The sequence below is a fragment of the Columba livia genome, chromosome 3, assembly GCF_036013475.1.
Source record: "Columba livia isolate bColLiv1 breed racing homer chromosome 3, bColLiv1.pat.W.v2, whole genome shotgun sequence".
Taxonomy (NCBI): Eukaryota; Metazoa; Chordata; class Aves; order Columbiformes; family Columbidae; genus Columba; species Columba livia.
Genome location: NC_088604.1, coordinates 94,337,834 through 94,352,461, shown reverse-complemented (window position 1 = coordinate 94,352,461; position 14,628 = coordinate 94,337,834). Strand labels below are relative to the sequence as shown.

The 14,628-nt window shown below is 39.5% G+C and overlaps 1 protein-coding gene across 1 annotated transcript in view; it reads left to right on the top strand.

The window, feature by feature from the left end:
• LOC110365678 (uncharacterized) overlaps window positions 1-14,628 on the top strand; it is a 191,933-nt gene that overhangs the window by 10,206 nt on the left and 167,099 nt on the right. The window contains exons 2-3 of the mRNA XM_065058307.1: window positions 10,205-10,260; window positions 11,788-11,901. The gene's annotated coding sequence lies outside the window, so the exon portion shown is untranslated. The remainder of the gene's footprint in view (window positions 1-10,204; window positions 10,261-11,787; window positions 11,902-14,628) is intronic.

Sequence of the window (14,628 nt, the reverse complement as noted above, 5' to 3'; positions counted from 1 at the left end):
ATGATATACATTGCATGAGGGGTTTTTTTATTTTTATTTTTTTTATTCCATTTTTGGCCCTGATTCAGAAAGGTACTTAAACACTTTTTTTATGTCAATCCTCAACTAAAAAAGCTTTAAGTCCTGTTGAAATGAGTGGAAACTAAACATATGCTCAGAGGTAAGCATTAGCATGAAACATCTTGATGACTGGGATATTCTCTCACACTAGACTTTGGAAGTTGACCTGGCAAGAGAAGTTACTGGAGTGCATCTGTTTATCTCAATTAGTATTGTGTCACACAGAACAAAACACAGTGCCAAATGCTTGAAATTCCACTGTTCCCTATTTGCCTCCTTAGTGGAGAGGAGAACTCCCTGCAACTCCGGCTGAGATACCAAACATCTGGTGGCTCTCTAAATTCCCATCTGACTCAAGGTCATATAATAAGGCACTCGCTATTGATACTGAACTGGGCTTTTGCAACGTAATGGATGTATCTAGTTGCAAATGTTTAGAACTGATTGCAAAAAAAAAGGTGTTTAACGGTTTCTGTTGAGACATGCGTTATTGTAGACAGCAATGTGGCTCATAGGCTGGCGGGAGCCTATCTGGAGAGCATCACAAGGAATATATAAAAATGCTGGTTAGGTTTTGAGTGGAGGATCATGTTTGAATCAATCCAGAACTAAATTATGCACTGACAAATCTTGATTATGATTCCATCTTTTGGATGGAATTTATTAGTGAGGCTGAGTGTGACGGGCAGATCAGCTGCCTTAATGCGAAAACGTCTTAGCAATAGGAAAATAGAAATTAAACATTCTTTGCTTTGTACCTTCTTTTTAGCGGGCTTGTTTAACATATCTATTTTCTCTGAGGTGAAATGTTTTCTTTTCTCTTAGGCAATGTTCTGGAAATATCAACATTTTGGAAAGACTAGAAAAGTTTTAACACATCCATAAATATTTTTTACACTGACTTTATAACAAGATATGTAATAACAGAATCTACCTTATGGCACCTGAAGCAGAGCTATATGTATGGTTTTATTAGCTTAATAAGTAGGACCAAGTGATAAACCAGCTTCTGCAACAATGGATTTGACCATGTTTAAAACAGCTGTAAAATGTATTGTGCTGCTTCTCAGAGTACCAGCTGAGTGCCCCTTTATTCCAGCCTGTCCATATTGTTATGCCACATTCATCATTACCTTTGACTGCCTGGAGTTGAATCTCCTCCAGTTCAGCTTTTCAGGCACACAGATGTAGTAGCAATGAGTAGGGCTGGGCTTTCGTTAAAGCTCAGGCTCTCAGTCTTCGAGACCACTTGCAGAAGTCTAGGAAGCTCTGCCTCAAGAGCTGAGGATCTCCAATGCTGTCCCTAGTGCTCAGGACTAGCAGGAGGATATAACAGTCTTCCACTCAAAACAGCCCAGCCATGTGGGATATATCCCAGGTCAGACGCCATGGGATCCCATGAGAACTGAGAGTTGTCTTTCTGTTTTTGCCTTCTCTATCTCTAACCATTTTCTCCTTATTTCTACCATGATTTCTTCCACCTCTAACCCCAGGACCATATGCAGTGTTTATCAAACACCTCATCAGCTTTAAGTGAAACTTAGTAGGTTCCACAAGACATCGTTTTCAAGGTAACTTTGTTTTGTCAGAAAAGCACTGACTTTCTCTGAATCCAACCCTGAGTAGGAAACATGATAACCCATAGAAGTTTTGCTGGGACACCCCATTGCCACAGGTGTTTAGCAAGTCTGCGTTACCTGGGGAGAAACAAGGAAAATTATAATTTAGCAAACAAGGGAATACGGTTTGTGACGAAAGTGAGCAATTGCAGATAAGCAGAAACAGTACAGTGGATTTGCAAATCCCTTCCCAAAGGTTAGTGGTGTTTAATAACACAGGTGCTTCTCTTCGCACCTGCTGTTACACTCTGTGCCTTATAACTATACCTCAATATTTTCATTGCAAGGCCTAATTTGGAATTCAGGCTGCACAGAGGAACAGTGTGTGCAGCACAGATTTTATCGTACTTCTCGTCTCAGCTGGCTTTCCAGCAGAAAGGTGATGTAAGCACTCTGAGGAGAAGTTTGGTAATATTCAGAAAACAGATTTTTCTATAGGTTGTGACTCATATCAATTTGTTTATATTTGTGTTTTAGAATAGAGACAGCATTAAACAAGATGTGTGTAACTGCAAACAGATCAGAAACTTTTGTCAGTTATGGATTTAGGAATACACATGTGTGTACAGGCATGTGTGTGTATATCTATGCCAAAATACACCCAACACAGAAATATGTGTGTGTGTTTGTAATACAACAGAAAATTTTGAGAAGAATATTAAAACCTTGTGGAGGGCTACATATGTGTTCATTAATGATTGTTATTTAGATTAAGCACGAGTTTAATGTTCTCTTCCAGTAGTAAATTAAGTGTATCTAAAACACCAAGAGTTAGCAAGATCTGGTGGACTAGAATGGGCATCCTTTGCAAACAGAATCTCAGGCGTAACTGTGTTATAGCAAGTCATTTTCCTGGGGCCTGACACACAATGTGTTTCTATGCGGCAAATTTAATAGAGGATATGCAGTTTGCATCGTCTCTTTTTTCCTCTTAGCCAGTTTTTCCAGCTAATGGAAAAAGAATGTCATTGGCTTCATCTGTATTCCACCCTCATTCCATCAGGCCCAAACTCTGAGTTGGATAATTCCCAATAGGATCAGGACACATATGGTCAAAACATATCACTTAAGTAATGCTTCTGAATCAGCACATGCATTTGCAAAATATATTTTTACTTTTAAATTTATTTGTGAGATCAATTCATTGCTCAACCTATATTTCTTTATTAATAAATACATATTTGTTTGCATATCTGAACATGTGCATATGTGCATATATGCATAAGAAAACTCAATTTGTCTGTCTTTCTAGACCTCCAGAAGATGGTGCTTCTAGCTCTGTGTATGTGAACTGCGAAGAGACATTTACTTTTGTATATGCAGTGACAGGAAGTGGGATGAACCAGCTCACATCTGTTAGCCATTAAATACTGAAATAATAACAACAACAATAATAAAATATTATTTTAGCCAGGCCAACAAGAACAGACATCAGACATAGAAAGTGGAAGGTGAGTCAAAAGAGGGCCCCCATCCAGCTGATTTCTTCAAAGGCAAAATACTATGTACTCTTTCCTGGTTTTCAGTTCTGCAAATATTGCCTTCTTGGATCATCATAACATGCCATCAGAATGAGTGGGTTTGAGGATTTCCTGTAGAAAACTATAGCAGCATTCATTCCTGCAGCCATGTTCTGAGAGGAACAAGCATGGGCCTCAGAAATTTTTGGATTCTGAAAAGCAACACTTTTCTTATGCTTCTTCCTGTTCACCTTCTACACTTTGGTCTGCTGATTTTTTTTTTTCCCCAGGAAACTGCTGAAAGATTGTAAAAAGGATTAATTAGAATACATGCCATTTTTTAATAGATGCTACCTGACCGATTACCAAGGCTTGTGTTTTTTTCTTTTTAATAGCTCTTGTGTCATGTATTGCATCACTAGAGAGAACAGGAGGACTGACTTTCACTAGAATCTGATTGTGTCAATGAGAATAAAAGAGGTTTCAGAAGATCATGCCTTGAGACACTGCTTTGAGTGATAAAGCAATCTATTACTAAAGAGAGAGATTGCTCTTTTGCTGATATGCATGATAGTTGTTACCAGATAGCAGCTGCCATTGCAGAATACTCTGGCAAGCTGAAGGAATATCATGATTAATTGGAGAACTGGTATTCACAGAAAATGGCTGGCTGCCAATGGACTGCAAAAGTAAATAGCATCAATTAAGTCAGCATAACTAATTTTGTCCTGAGCTAGTAATTACACTCTATGCACAATGACCCCTTTATTAAAATAGAATACGGTGGATACTGTAAGTTTTGTACTCTTGAGTGTTATCCAAACTATTTCTTGGTGATTTTCTAGAAGAAAAAACATGCACTGACTTTTACCCACTTTGGTCACTTTGGCAGATAACTTTCTACTCTTTTTGCTGTTTCTGTTTCATTGATCTGTTTGTGCGTAAGCAAAAAAGGACAGCACTTGGTGGAGCATTATATAAACATCGATGTGCAAATATTTGGTACAAGTTTCAATCTTCGTTTAAGGCTGGTTGTTTGTTTCCTTTTTCAAAGTCTAGTGTGTTTCTCAAGTCTGAAGTAGGGGATCATGTGGCAGTGATTCAGTGGTCATGTGTTGTTGGTCACACATCACTGAGAGGACAGCACTGGGCTTGGCCTCTCAAGTCAAATGTTCACCTCCCCGTGTTCAGAGGAACAGGACAAAGAGTGTCCAGGACAAACTGTTTCAGGCTTTGAGGACCTGTTGATGCAAGCAGACCAGCAGAAAAGAGTCTTTACCAACCTTTGCTATTTCAGTAGATACCACAAGGCTTGGTGACTCAAAGGCCCCTGCACGGCAGATCGCGCCCACTCCCATTTGGCAGGAATGGTGGGGGAAATTGATATATATGTAGCCTTAACTGCTGAGCTGAAATATAATATGGTGTTGGCTGTACTCTGAGGAATAGGAAAATGACCTCAATGACAATATGACTGTCTTCTCCAGGTGAGAAGAAAGTGGTCTCTGCATGTTTATACAATGTCAGGTCGGAATCGCACAGACATGTACATTCAGTGTTTTAACTGTCTCATGGAGAAAGTCAACAAATTATCTGAATCCTGGCCAGACTTCAGAAGTTCAGAGGTTTGGTTCAGAAAGAGCTGCAGTCACTGATCCAAAGTTTATAAAAGCTCTCCAGATTTTCTGAGACTGTAAGACTGGGCTGGAGCAGCATTTTTCCTGTAGCTTTCAGCACTTCTGTTTCCCATCCTAGCTGGACAGTGGAATCGAAAAAACACTTCTTCAAAAATTCCACGAGCTTAAGAACATTTGGTCCCAGACTGGTTCTAAAAATGAGTAAAGATCTGGGAGGCTGTCTGGTGGGGTCATATCTAACCTACCTAGTCTGTCCTGTTTTGTCTGCAGCTCCCATCAGATTGAGTAGTGTTTTTGTAGCTGGAGTCTGGTGCGACACTCAGCCTGCACCTCAACAAACCAGCTTGTCTTTTCCCAGCTGCTTGAGAGGTTCCTATTGGTATTAAAATTATTGATTCAGAAGCAGATTCTGTTTAGCCTTTGAGAGTTAGCACTGTACTCTGGTGAAAAAAAAAATAGAGCCCAACAGTTTGACAGCTGTAATATTGCAATGTCAATGGGGAGTCTTAAGTTTCAGAGTAGTAGAAAGTAAACTCCTAATGCCTTGGTGTTTCAGATAGGAAAATGCTGTTTATAATATCACATGATCAAGGCATGGGCTGATCAAGGCATGGGAAGAAAATAAATTTCAGCTCCTGCTGTTAACTCTTTCATGGTGCTGCTTTGGGGTTGTGCTATAAGGACTAGCTATTAATCATTTTTTCCTTCTGCCTGGAAAACGCTTCTTTTGTTTTGTTTCGATTTTTCCAGAGAATAGTTCCAAAAGTGCTGGACCACTACAGCAAACAGATTAGTTACCAGCACAGTTTGTGTGTGTGCTACCAATGGATTTTTGATCCAAGGCACTGGGGTATGAGTTCACGTCTGTTACTGTGTGCAGTAAGAACCCTCCTGCAGCTCCGTGCTCGTGCCTTTCCTGAGGAGCAGACGTGACATGGGGCTTCCTGGATAGTTCTGCAGGAGCTCCAGCTCCTCCAGGGACACCACGTTGTATATTCCATATGAACACCTCTGAGATATTTATTCTCACCGAGACAGAAATCCTCCTGTCATTTCCCAAGGGGTTGAGTGCTGCCTAAATATCACAGTTGATTTCTCATGGACCTTAGAAAAATCCCTTAAAACTTTTCTGTAACTTTGAACCACTTGATAAGTTTCTTTTCACTCCAGGAGCAATTTTCTTAGGAGTTTTCTTAACTGTATTTGAAGTCAAAGATAGCCAGGTTTATACTACTGTAATGGTACCTTTGTAGATTCTACCAGAACCTTCTTTTATCCATCTTTAAGTAACTACAGGAATACCCTACAATAAATCTAAGCATAATTTATATTTGTGTAGCAGTTAAAACTTTTTAAGTTAAAAGGAGTGTACAAATGCAGTGTTCACTTAATTGGGGACATTTCCTTATGACAAGTACAAAGTCACATTAGGCAATAAACTGTGAATGGCAGTCAGTGCTTGTTCATGTCAAAAAACCTGCACTGGGCTTAGCAGAGATACGCTTTGTGGAGTGAAACTGGCTTTCATGTTGTGTTGAATATGGTGTTTTCAGTTTTATTTTATATTAACAGAGAAAGTTAAAAAATAGTAGCTGGTTAATAAAAGCAATGTCAAATATTACCCCCTCATCACAAGATATTTTTACCAGTTAAATGTTATTTAGACTCTGAAAGTAGAAGACTTTGGGATTAATATTGTGTTTAGACTTATAAAGCCCTCTTATAGAGATGAACTTGATTTTTGGTGTATATTTTTTTGCCTCTCTTGCTTTTATTCCATACTGCATTTTACTCCAGTTTCAACCTTTCCATATGTTTGGTTAAAAAAGTTAGTGTAATAGTAAGGCTGAGAGATTCAGCAAGAGTTCCCATAAAAATGTTATGCATATGCACTACATATGCAATTCCACATTAAAAGAACATTACTAAGGTTTTTGAGGCAAATAATTTGAGGTAATTATGAAAGTTAAGTTTGAGACTGTATGTACAATTTGAGTTTGGGCCATGCATTTGCATTTTAATCACATAGTTTGTTTTTAAGTCGCAAGGCCCACGCATTTTTCAGCACATAAGAAATGTCTGTTCTTGGGGTGCACCAGAGCTGAATGTTAGTGCCTTTGAATGTGGATTCTAAGACTATATCATCAAGTGAGTCAGTGGACAACTCTTGTCTCTGTCTATCTCTCTCCCGGAATTCCCATGACATGACACTAAGCAAGTCGTTAAAACCAGACTTTATAAAATATAACTGAGAATTTTACATTTATTATTTCTGGATCCTGTGTTTACAGGTGTAACAAAAGGCAATAGGACCTGTACTTTAGGCACATAAGTATTGTGAAAACTTAAGTCCAAGGTGTCACAAGTAAAAAAATAAAATTGCTACCATTATTTCAGCTGCAAAATGGAAACTATATTGTGAAGATAATTAATACATATGAAACACTCAGGTACTATTGTACTGAATATAACACAAAGAGCCTTGAGAAAATTACTAAAGCTATCTTGAGAACAGCTTTTGTATAAAGTGTAGTATGTAAAGGCCATGATCACACACTAAAGAATAAGTCAAAACAGCCAAATGAAGTTTTTCTCTTTTTTTTGTGAATACTTTTAGTTTCTATTCACAAAATGAGACAAGGACCCAGTCAAAAACCAAACCAAAACAAAACCAGAACACTGAATGTGTAATCATCATATTGTATATTCACAGAGGGGCCAAGGTAAGGTCAAGTATATTGTAATTTCTGACTTTCTGAGTGTCTGACTTGGCAACTTTAATACTTTTTATGTGTCACCCATGTACTGGGAGAAAAAGTGGTATAAATTCATGGCTGGGTCTTTTTATTGGAATTATTCTTCTCAATGTCATGAAATAACTCAGCGTAGCCCAGTTTCACCTCACCTTTAAAAGAAATACATTATTTTAGATGTGGTTTTATCCTTAGTGAAGAATGTAAATTTGACATCGAAGAACATTAATTCTTTTCAGGGAAAGTTTGGTGCTAGCAGCTTTTAGAAATAGCTGTTTTTTCTCATCAGAAGCTGAGTATATGAGCTAAACTTGGAAATGCAGCTGACCTTCTCCCACACTGTTTTCTTTAACTTCTAAAACAATGCTGGGCAGCCGGTCTGGAGCGAGTGGGAGCAGGGAGAGATCAAGGGAAAAGCTTCTCTCAGTGAAGCAGAGGGTGAGAAACAGACCTCCTCTACGGGAAGTGCTGTTTTCCTCATGCCAGCGATATTTCTCGCTCCGCATTGAAATATAATGTTTCTTTCTTGACTCTTGACCATTGTCACATGCTGCTGCCAAGGGAGCAAGAAAGAGGAAATAAGGCAAAGAAAGAAAAAATAAAAAAGATGCCTGTCCATGGGAAGGGGATAACAACTTTAACGGAGCTCACTGCAGAAATTCGCAGACATCCCCACGTCCCCATGTGCCGGTTGCCTTGACACAACCAGGCACAGCTACCGCCATGCACAATATCCTGCTGGGCCTCCAGCCAGAGCTCGGATCCCATCAGAAAGGACACAGGTCCTCCAATTGCCACACGGTTATCCAAATTACCTGCTTTTCCTCATACACCAACAGCATTGTTCTCTTCTGCAGGACCTTGCACTGAGATGACAAGTAACAGGGTGTCTGCTGAGGTTAAATAAAGGGAATATTGTTGCAGAAGTATTTAGGCTTTACTCAAAATGCCGAAGGTGGCAGGGGCTCTGGATATTAATTATCATCTCAGAATTTTTTTATCCTTGAGAAGTTGTTTTTTCACAAGAAACTTGCAGGATCAGGTCATTATTCACACAGCCCTGCAGCACAACCATTCACTCTTTTGGTGAGAAATCGTGACAGCAAGCAGTTACCTTGGCACAGGTTGACCCAGCCAGGGTGAGGTGTAGCACTGTTTCAGATGTGCTGCACAGTGGGTGAGCAGGGGTCTCCCCAGCTTTCCTGAAGGAAAGCCAAATTCCAAAGTTGTTGGCCATGTTTACTTGAGACCAAAGTGCTGGAGTTACCAGGGTCTGCGAGGAACAAGAGGATAAGAGACACTAGAAACTAATTTTCCTTACTCTCCAATGGACATTTGATGAACTTCGTTGATTTTTTTGTGACTTTCTCTGTTGCTTCTCTTCTCCTTATTTTTAACATCTTAGTTTGTGAATGAGTAATAATACAGGATGTTTCAAGAAGATGGACCCAATTTGAAATCACTGTATCTCTGCAACTGGGTCCATCTTTTTGAAACACCCTGTAGATCCAAAGAGTTTTCCAACACTTTGAGGGAGATGCTAATGGGAGTATGCAAGAAAGATGGAGAAATGTGCATCTCTCCATTGCTTTCAGTGGTTATATCTCTGACTATACTGTCATGCAAGCAACAATATGTATTACAGTATTGAATTGGGAGTAACTGCATGAAACTGCTCCATATTGTTTCATAAGCTTTTTTTAGCTTAAAAAAGACCCCTTCAGTCTTTGAAGAAATGTTCCTCTGTTGTGAGTTTAGGATGATACAAGTTATTTTAAGAGAGTTGAATCAAGGAAGAGGAATACTAATTTTGTTCACTCTTTTCTGTGACCTCTTAAAAAATGAAATTAAGTGGCAGAGATGCAGTGTCGGTGTCTTTGTTGAACTCTCTGGCTGAAGGGGTTCCCTAAGGGTTTTTTTACCATCTCCGTTCAACTGTTCAAAGTAAAAAAATGTTAAAACTTACTGTTACCAAATTCTTCCCTACTAGAAAGCAGGGAAATTAAACCTGCTAATGATCAACATAAGCCTGATCCAGTAAGAAACTATGTCTCATGGATAATGGATGCTCATGTCTGTGTGAAAAGTCCATATATCTTTAAAACCAGACTACAATTGACAGCGGGCTGATCATGGTGACAGCAAGCAGGTAAATGTTTCAGAGTCTTCGCACTTATTTGCTGTGGTTTCCTCACCCTGATAACACTCAGGCCTTCTTTGTGGCCATTTCTATGATGAACTTCATCTGTTCATCAGCTCTGTTTCCTTGTTCTGGCTGCTTCAGGCACCAGGTTTATTTTTGGTGGTTGTTTAAGCTGATGAAGCATATAACCTTGGATCAATGGTGTGTTTCAGATTTGTCTCTCAATATTGCCTGATTTTCATGACTAGGAAAGCCTGGGATAAATACTGCACATACTAGTAGTGAAATGCAGTACAGATTGCCTCTTCAACAATTCAGTCTATTTTGTTATACAATAAAAAATAAATACATTGGGCAGACAACAAAATTGCTTACAGCAATGAGTAGGAGTTTACAAACTAACTAAAGAGCTTTGATTCCTGTGTCCTCTAGTTACACAAAATACCAAAAGATAATATCACAGCATAGCATAAATTAAAACACTGAAGGCAACTAATTTGTTTGTTTATAGCTGTTTTGTTTAAATTTACAGATACACATGTTCCACTCTGAATGCTTGTAGAGTTGCGTAAATATGGTTTTGCCTGGGTAAGTTTCTTTTTTATTTTTTTGGAGCCGCAGATTATAATGTTTATCATGATGATGAAGCAATGGTTGGTGGACAAATATGACATTAAAAATAGACTTGGATGTCCCAACCATCTGAAGTGCTGGCTTGCAAGCCCATGCAGCAATGTTGATTTGTGGGTAGTTAATTTTCTTGGCCATTGTTTTTCTACTGTGTGATGCTGTGAGGTTATTTCTAGGCAAAATTAAATATACAGTTATACATAGTAAGAGAATTGTATAGTAGAAAATGTTCTTGGCACACACACACTACTCAGAATGAGTACATAACATACGCCTGAATGGGCTAGCTGTTTTTTGTTTGTTTTTCCATTGGCAAGCGAAGAAATAAAATGCAATCCATTTTGAACTTATTTTTTTTTTTTTTTAAGATTAAGATACAAAATCTTATTTTCCTCTGGACCCATTTCCAAGACTCTGGACCAAAAGCTTACTTAAGTGATATTTCCATCACTCTACAGATGTTACTTATTCACTTTTCAACCCAGTTCAAAAATCTTAAAAGATCCAGAAATCCGAGAAAAAATACACATTATTTCCTTACAGCAGTACTGAGTTCAGATTTTGATCCTGATATAAATATAGAGGTGAAAGTCACCAGGGGACAGAGGCCAACAGAAAGCTGTACACAAGCACTATGTTTTGCAAATTTGCATGGCGGAGTAGCTCAGTACTTCCTTTATCACTTCAGGTTTGCATTACCTGGAGCGGAGACAGAGTGTGGTTATACAGAGCAGAGAGTATAAGCGGGGGTTGAACTTGGGTTGGATTCAGTGCCTGAGGGCTGGATTTCAGGCTAATTGAAATAGAAAAGAGGTTTTCCTTTTATTTCATTGGTCTTTGGACCAGCCTCAGATTATCTGGCCTGAACTCATTTGCTCAACAGAGACTATGGATGCTGTTCCAATACATGAACTGGACCTGCTGATTCAGAAGAGCTACAACTTACTCCCAGGTTGTTTTTCTTCAGGAAATCAAATTATTTGAACTTTTAGAGGGTGAAACTAGTTTCATGTGCAGCAAATAAAAGCCAGCATTAAAGCATTCCCGGTACAACAAAACTTAATTTGCAGGGCTTGTTAAACATTCTTGAGCTAAAGAGAAATTGTGGCACAGCGTCCTGCACTATGAGATCATTTCCCATCATTCTAGGAAAATATTCTCTTATTATTCTGCCTTGAAATGGAAATACTTGGAGATGGATACAGGCAAGATTTGGTCTATGATTTCTAGGTACAAAAAAGTCACTTCTTGGAAGACGTGACTAATAATTTTCTTTAATAAAAAGGAGGGAACAGTTAATAAATTCAAGTGTCTTCAGCAATTTGCATGTTTAATACCATATATTTTCTTCTTTTTTAATCCTCATTTACATATCTAATAGAATGACCATCCTCTTTTACCTTGGAATTTTGCATTTATTTTTCCATCTAGTTGTCTGGGTTTTTTTTAATTCAGTTTGTGTAACAGTTTTCCTCTTTCTGTCAGGCATGAAGTGACTTCAGTACAGATGGGAATGGAGTCAGACTAGGATCAAAGCTCTCTATCTTTTGGATTCATGCCCTGGAGTGGAAAAATGGTTAACAAGTTGCAGAAAAAAAGGTTGGTTTTCCTCTTGTGACAAAACATTTAGGGATTTCTGTCCGCCATTGCTGAGGCTGTTAAATGTTCCTAGAAAGAGCAGTTTAAGCAAACTGGTAAAAAAGGGGGATAAAAGAAAAGAAGCAGAAAGCTGAACAAGGTCAACAATCCAGAGAGCACACCTAAAATAAAAACATTACTGCGTTCACATGTACTCTTTGTAAAAAGCAAGATGTGGTTTTCTAACCAGACTGTGCTACTAATTTTCTAATTCCAGGGTTCTTTTCCCCCTTCTTCCCATCTCCAACAGTGCTTCAAAATCAGCCCTAATTTTCATGATTCACTTATTAGAGTATGAAATGCATAAGGTTTGGCAGGTAGCAACAATGACCCCTAAAATTAAGCATTCAGTACTGAAATGTCTACAGCATCCTGAATAAATATGCTGATATTTTTGTTGGATGGGTTCAAGAGAGCTCAACAGGCTGGAAAAACCTGAAGTCTCCTAAAACTAACTAGGTGAAGGGAACGGAAAGCAGTTATTTGACTCAAGTGGTGGTTGGGGAGTGGGGAGAGCAATAAGGGCAAAACTAAGCAAGACACTTGGGAGATGCTGTAATAGACTTGGAATACAGGGTTAATATCAGAGGGTTAAGAGACAGACTGCTTATTCTCTCTTTCTTTATATTCTCTGTTCCTTACCTTTCTGCTGCATTACCTTGCATTCATATTTTCCGGACATACTTCATTTTTTCTTTTTCTTTTTTCTTTTCTGACCCACTATCACATTGGGACCCGCTGTATGCATTCTATTTCTATACATCTTACAGCAGCTTTTGGACCCAGATAAGACCTGGATATTGCTCTATACATGACAGCAGAGGACTTCAACTTGTGCTGGAATCCATAACTATTCAGAGAAGCACATGTTTTAAATTTCAGGTGCACAGTTAGGTTCCACATGGAGCCCTAAGGTATTTACTGCTAGACAAGAATATGAATAAGGGTTTTGTGACTGTAGGTGGAAAGGCGAGTGGCTGCCTACATAAATGCCTCCAGGAGTCCTCGTTCTGGAAGCCATTCTGGGCTGAGCACTGGGCTGGTTGTTCTGTCTCTACAATTGTGGCATTCTGACCAAGAACAATTGTATGAGATAATGTCATATACAAGATATGCAGTAACTTGTATTTCTGTTTACCACAAATATTGTTTCCTAGTCTTTTTCTATTTCAAACTTGCAGGCTCCTTCCTGAGAAGTTCAGCTTCCCTCCAGAGTGCTCACAGATAATTCTGCTTGAAAGGGACTTTCCTTCATCCACATTTTGTTCTTCACCTGTATCTCTTTCCTTTTTTCTTTTGTCCTCTCCAGGAGACAGCCTGAAATAGAAAGAACTCCCTTTCTGTACTGTGCTTACCATTTTCCCTTCCATACTCATTACCTCTGACTTCTTATGGATATATTTGCTTGTTCTGGCTATGGAGTGTTATTCTCTCCAGTGCACCCAATTTATGTCTCATTTCCCATACGTTCAGTGTCATCAGCTGTTATCATTCACTGGTGCTGTATCCTTTGTGAGTGTACTTAATTTTCCAGAATATTAGACACGGTCCTGTCTCCTTGCCTTTTACATAACTAAAAAAGACTGCATACTGTTGACCAAGGCAACTTCGTTACACGGAGGCTGCAACAGAAAAAGTTCCACATGCTAGTTACAATGACCCACCGAAGCTGGTGGGACTATGGAAAATCGTAGTAGAAATGTTAAAATGTGTATCGTAGGACAGCACATGTACAATTCCAGTTGCAGGAACACCAGAATGAGCACCAGAATGAGTAAACAGTTGGAGAAGGGTTATAGGAATGGCATGTGCTGGTGGCAGATGGATTAGCAGGTCATCAGGATCCTAGCACACACACATGTGTGTAGCTTTTCAAGTCACCCAGGTTGAGAGACAGAGTGAGCAAATCCTGATGACTCACTAAAGTGGAACAGGATGGAGACATTAATCACTGTCATCCCCTGAAGAGTGCGATAAGTCACATCCAACACCCAGCACAGGGTCGCCAGCCGAGGAAGAAGAGGAGACATGAGGGGGAGTTGATAGTTGACAGGTCTTCTGTGTCACTGCAGAGAAGCCTGGGCAGGACACCTGGGCATGAGCATCTGGGTGCCTGCATGCTGGGCAGACCAGCCGTGTGCAACAAACCTTAGTGCATATGAGCAAGAATGGGAGTATGAGGGTGTGACTGACACCAGTTTTGTTTTAAAATAAAATTCCCCTTCTCCTACAAGTTCCTGTGTGGTTTGCTGCATTGTTGCTACAACACTGCACCACTATCTCCCGCAAGTGCGGCAACTTTGCAGTCTTGGGATGGCAGGGAGCTGAGCTTCCCCTGGGACAGCTCTGACCCTAACCCACATCAAGTAGTCCTCTACCATGCAGAGATGGTGCCAGTCCCCATGTCATAGGCATGGGATCCCAACACCTTATTCATCAGACCACCTGCTTCACTTTTTACAATGCAACTGTGGCCTGAACTTCAACCCTGACATCCAGGACTGATGCCACCCTCTCTGTGCTGCCAGAGTGTTTTCCTACTCTTGGAAGAAGTAGGAAAATGCTCTTTTCCAATTAATGCCACTGATTTCAGCTAGGGAACACCACCATGCTCTTATCATTTTCTGGATAAAGCTGGAAGAGGCTAGTATTCTGTGTAAAAGAGAAGCATGCCTCTCCTTGACATAT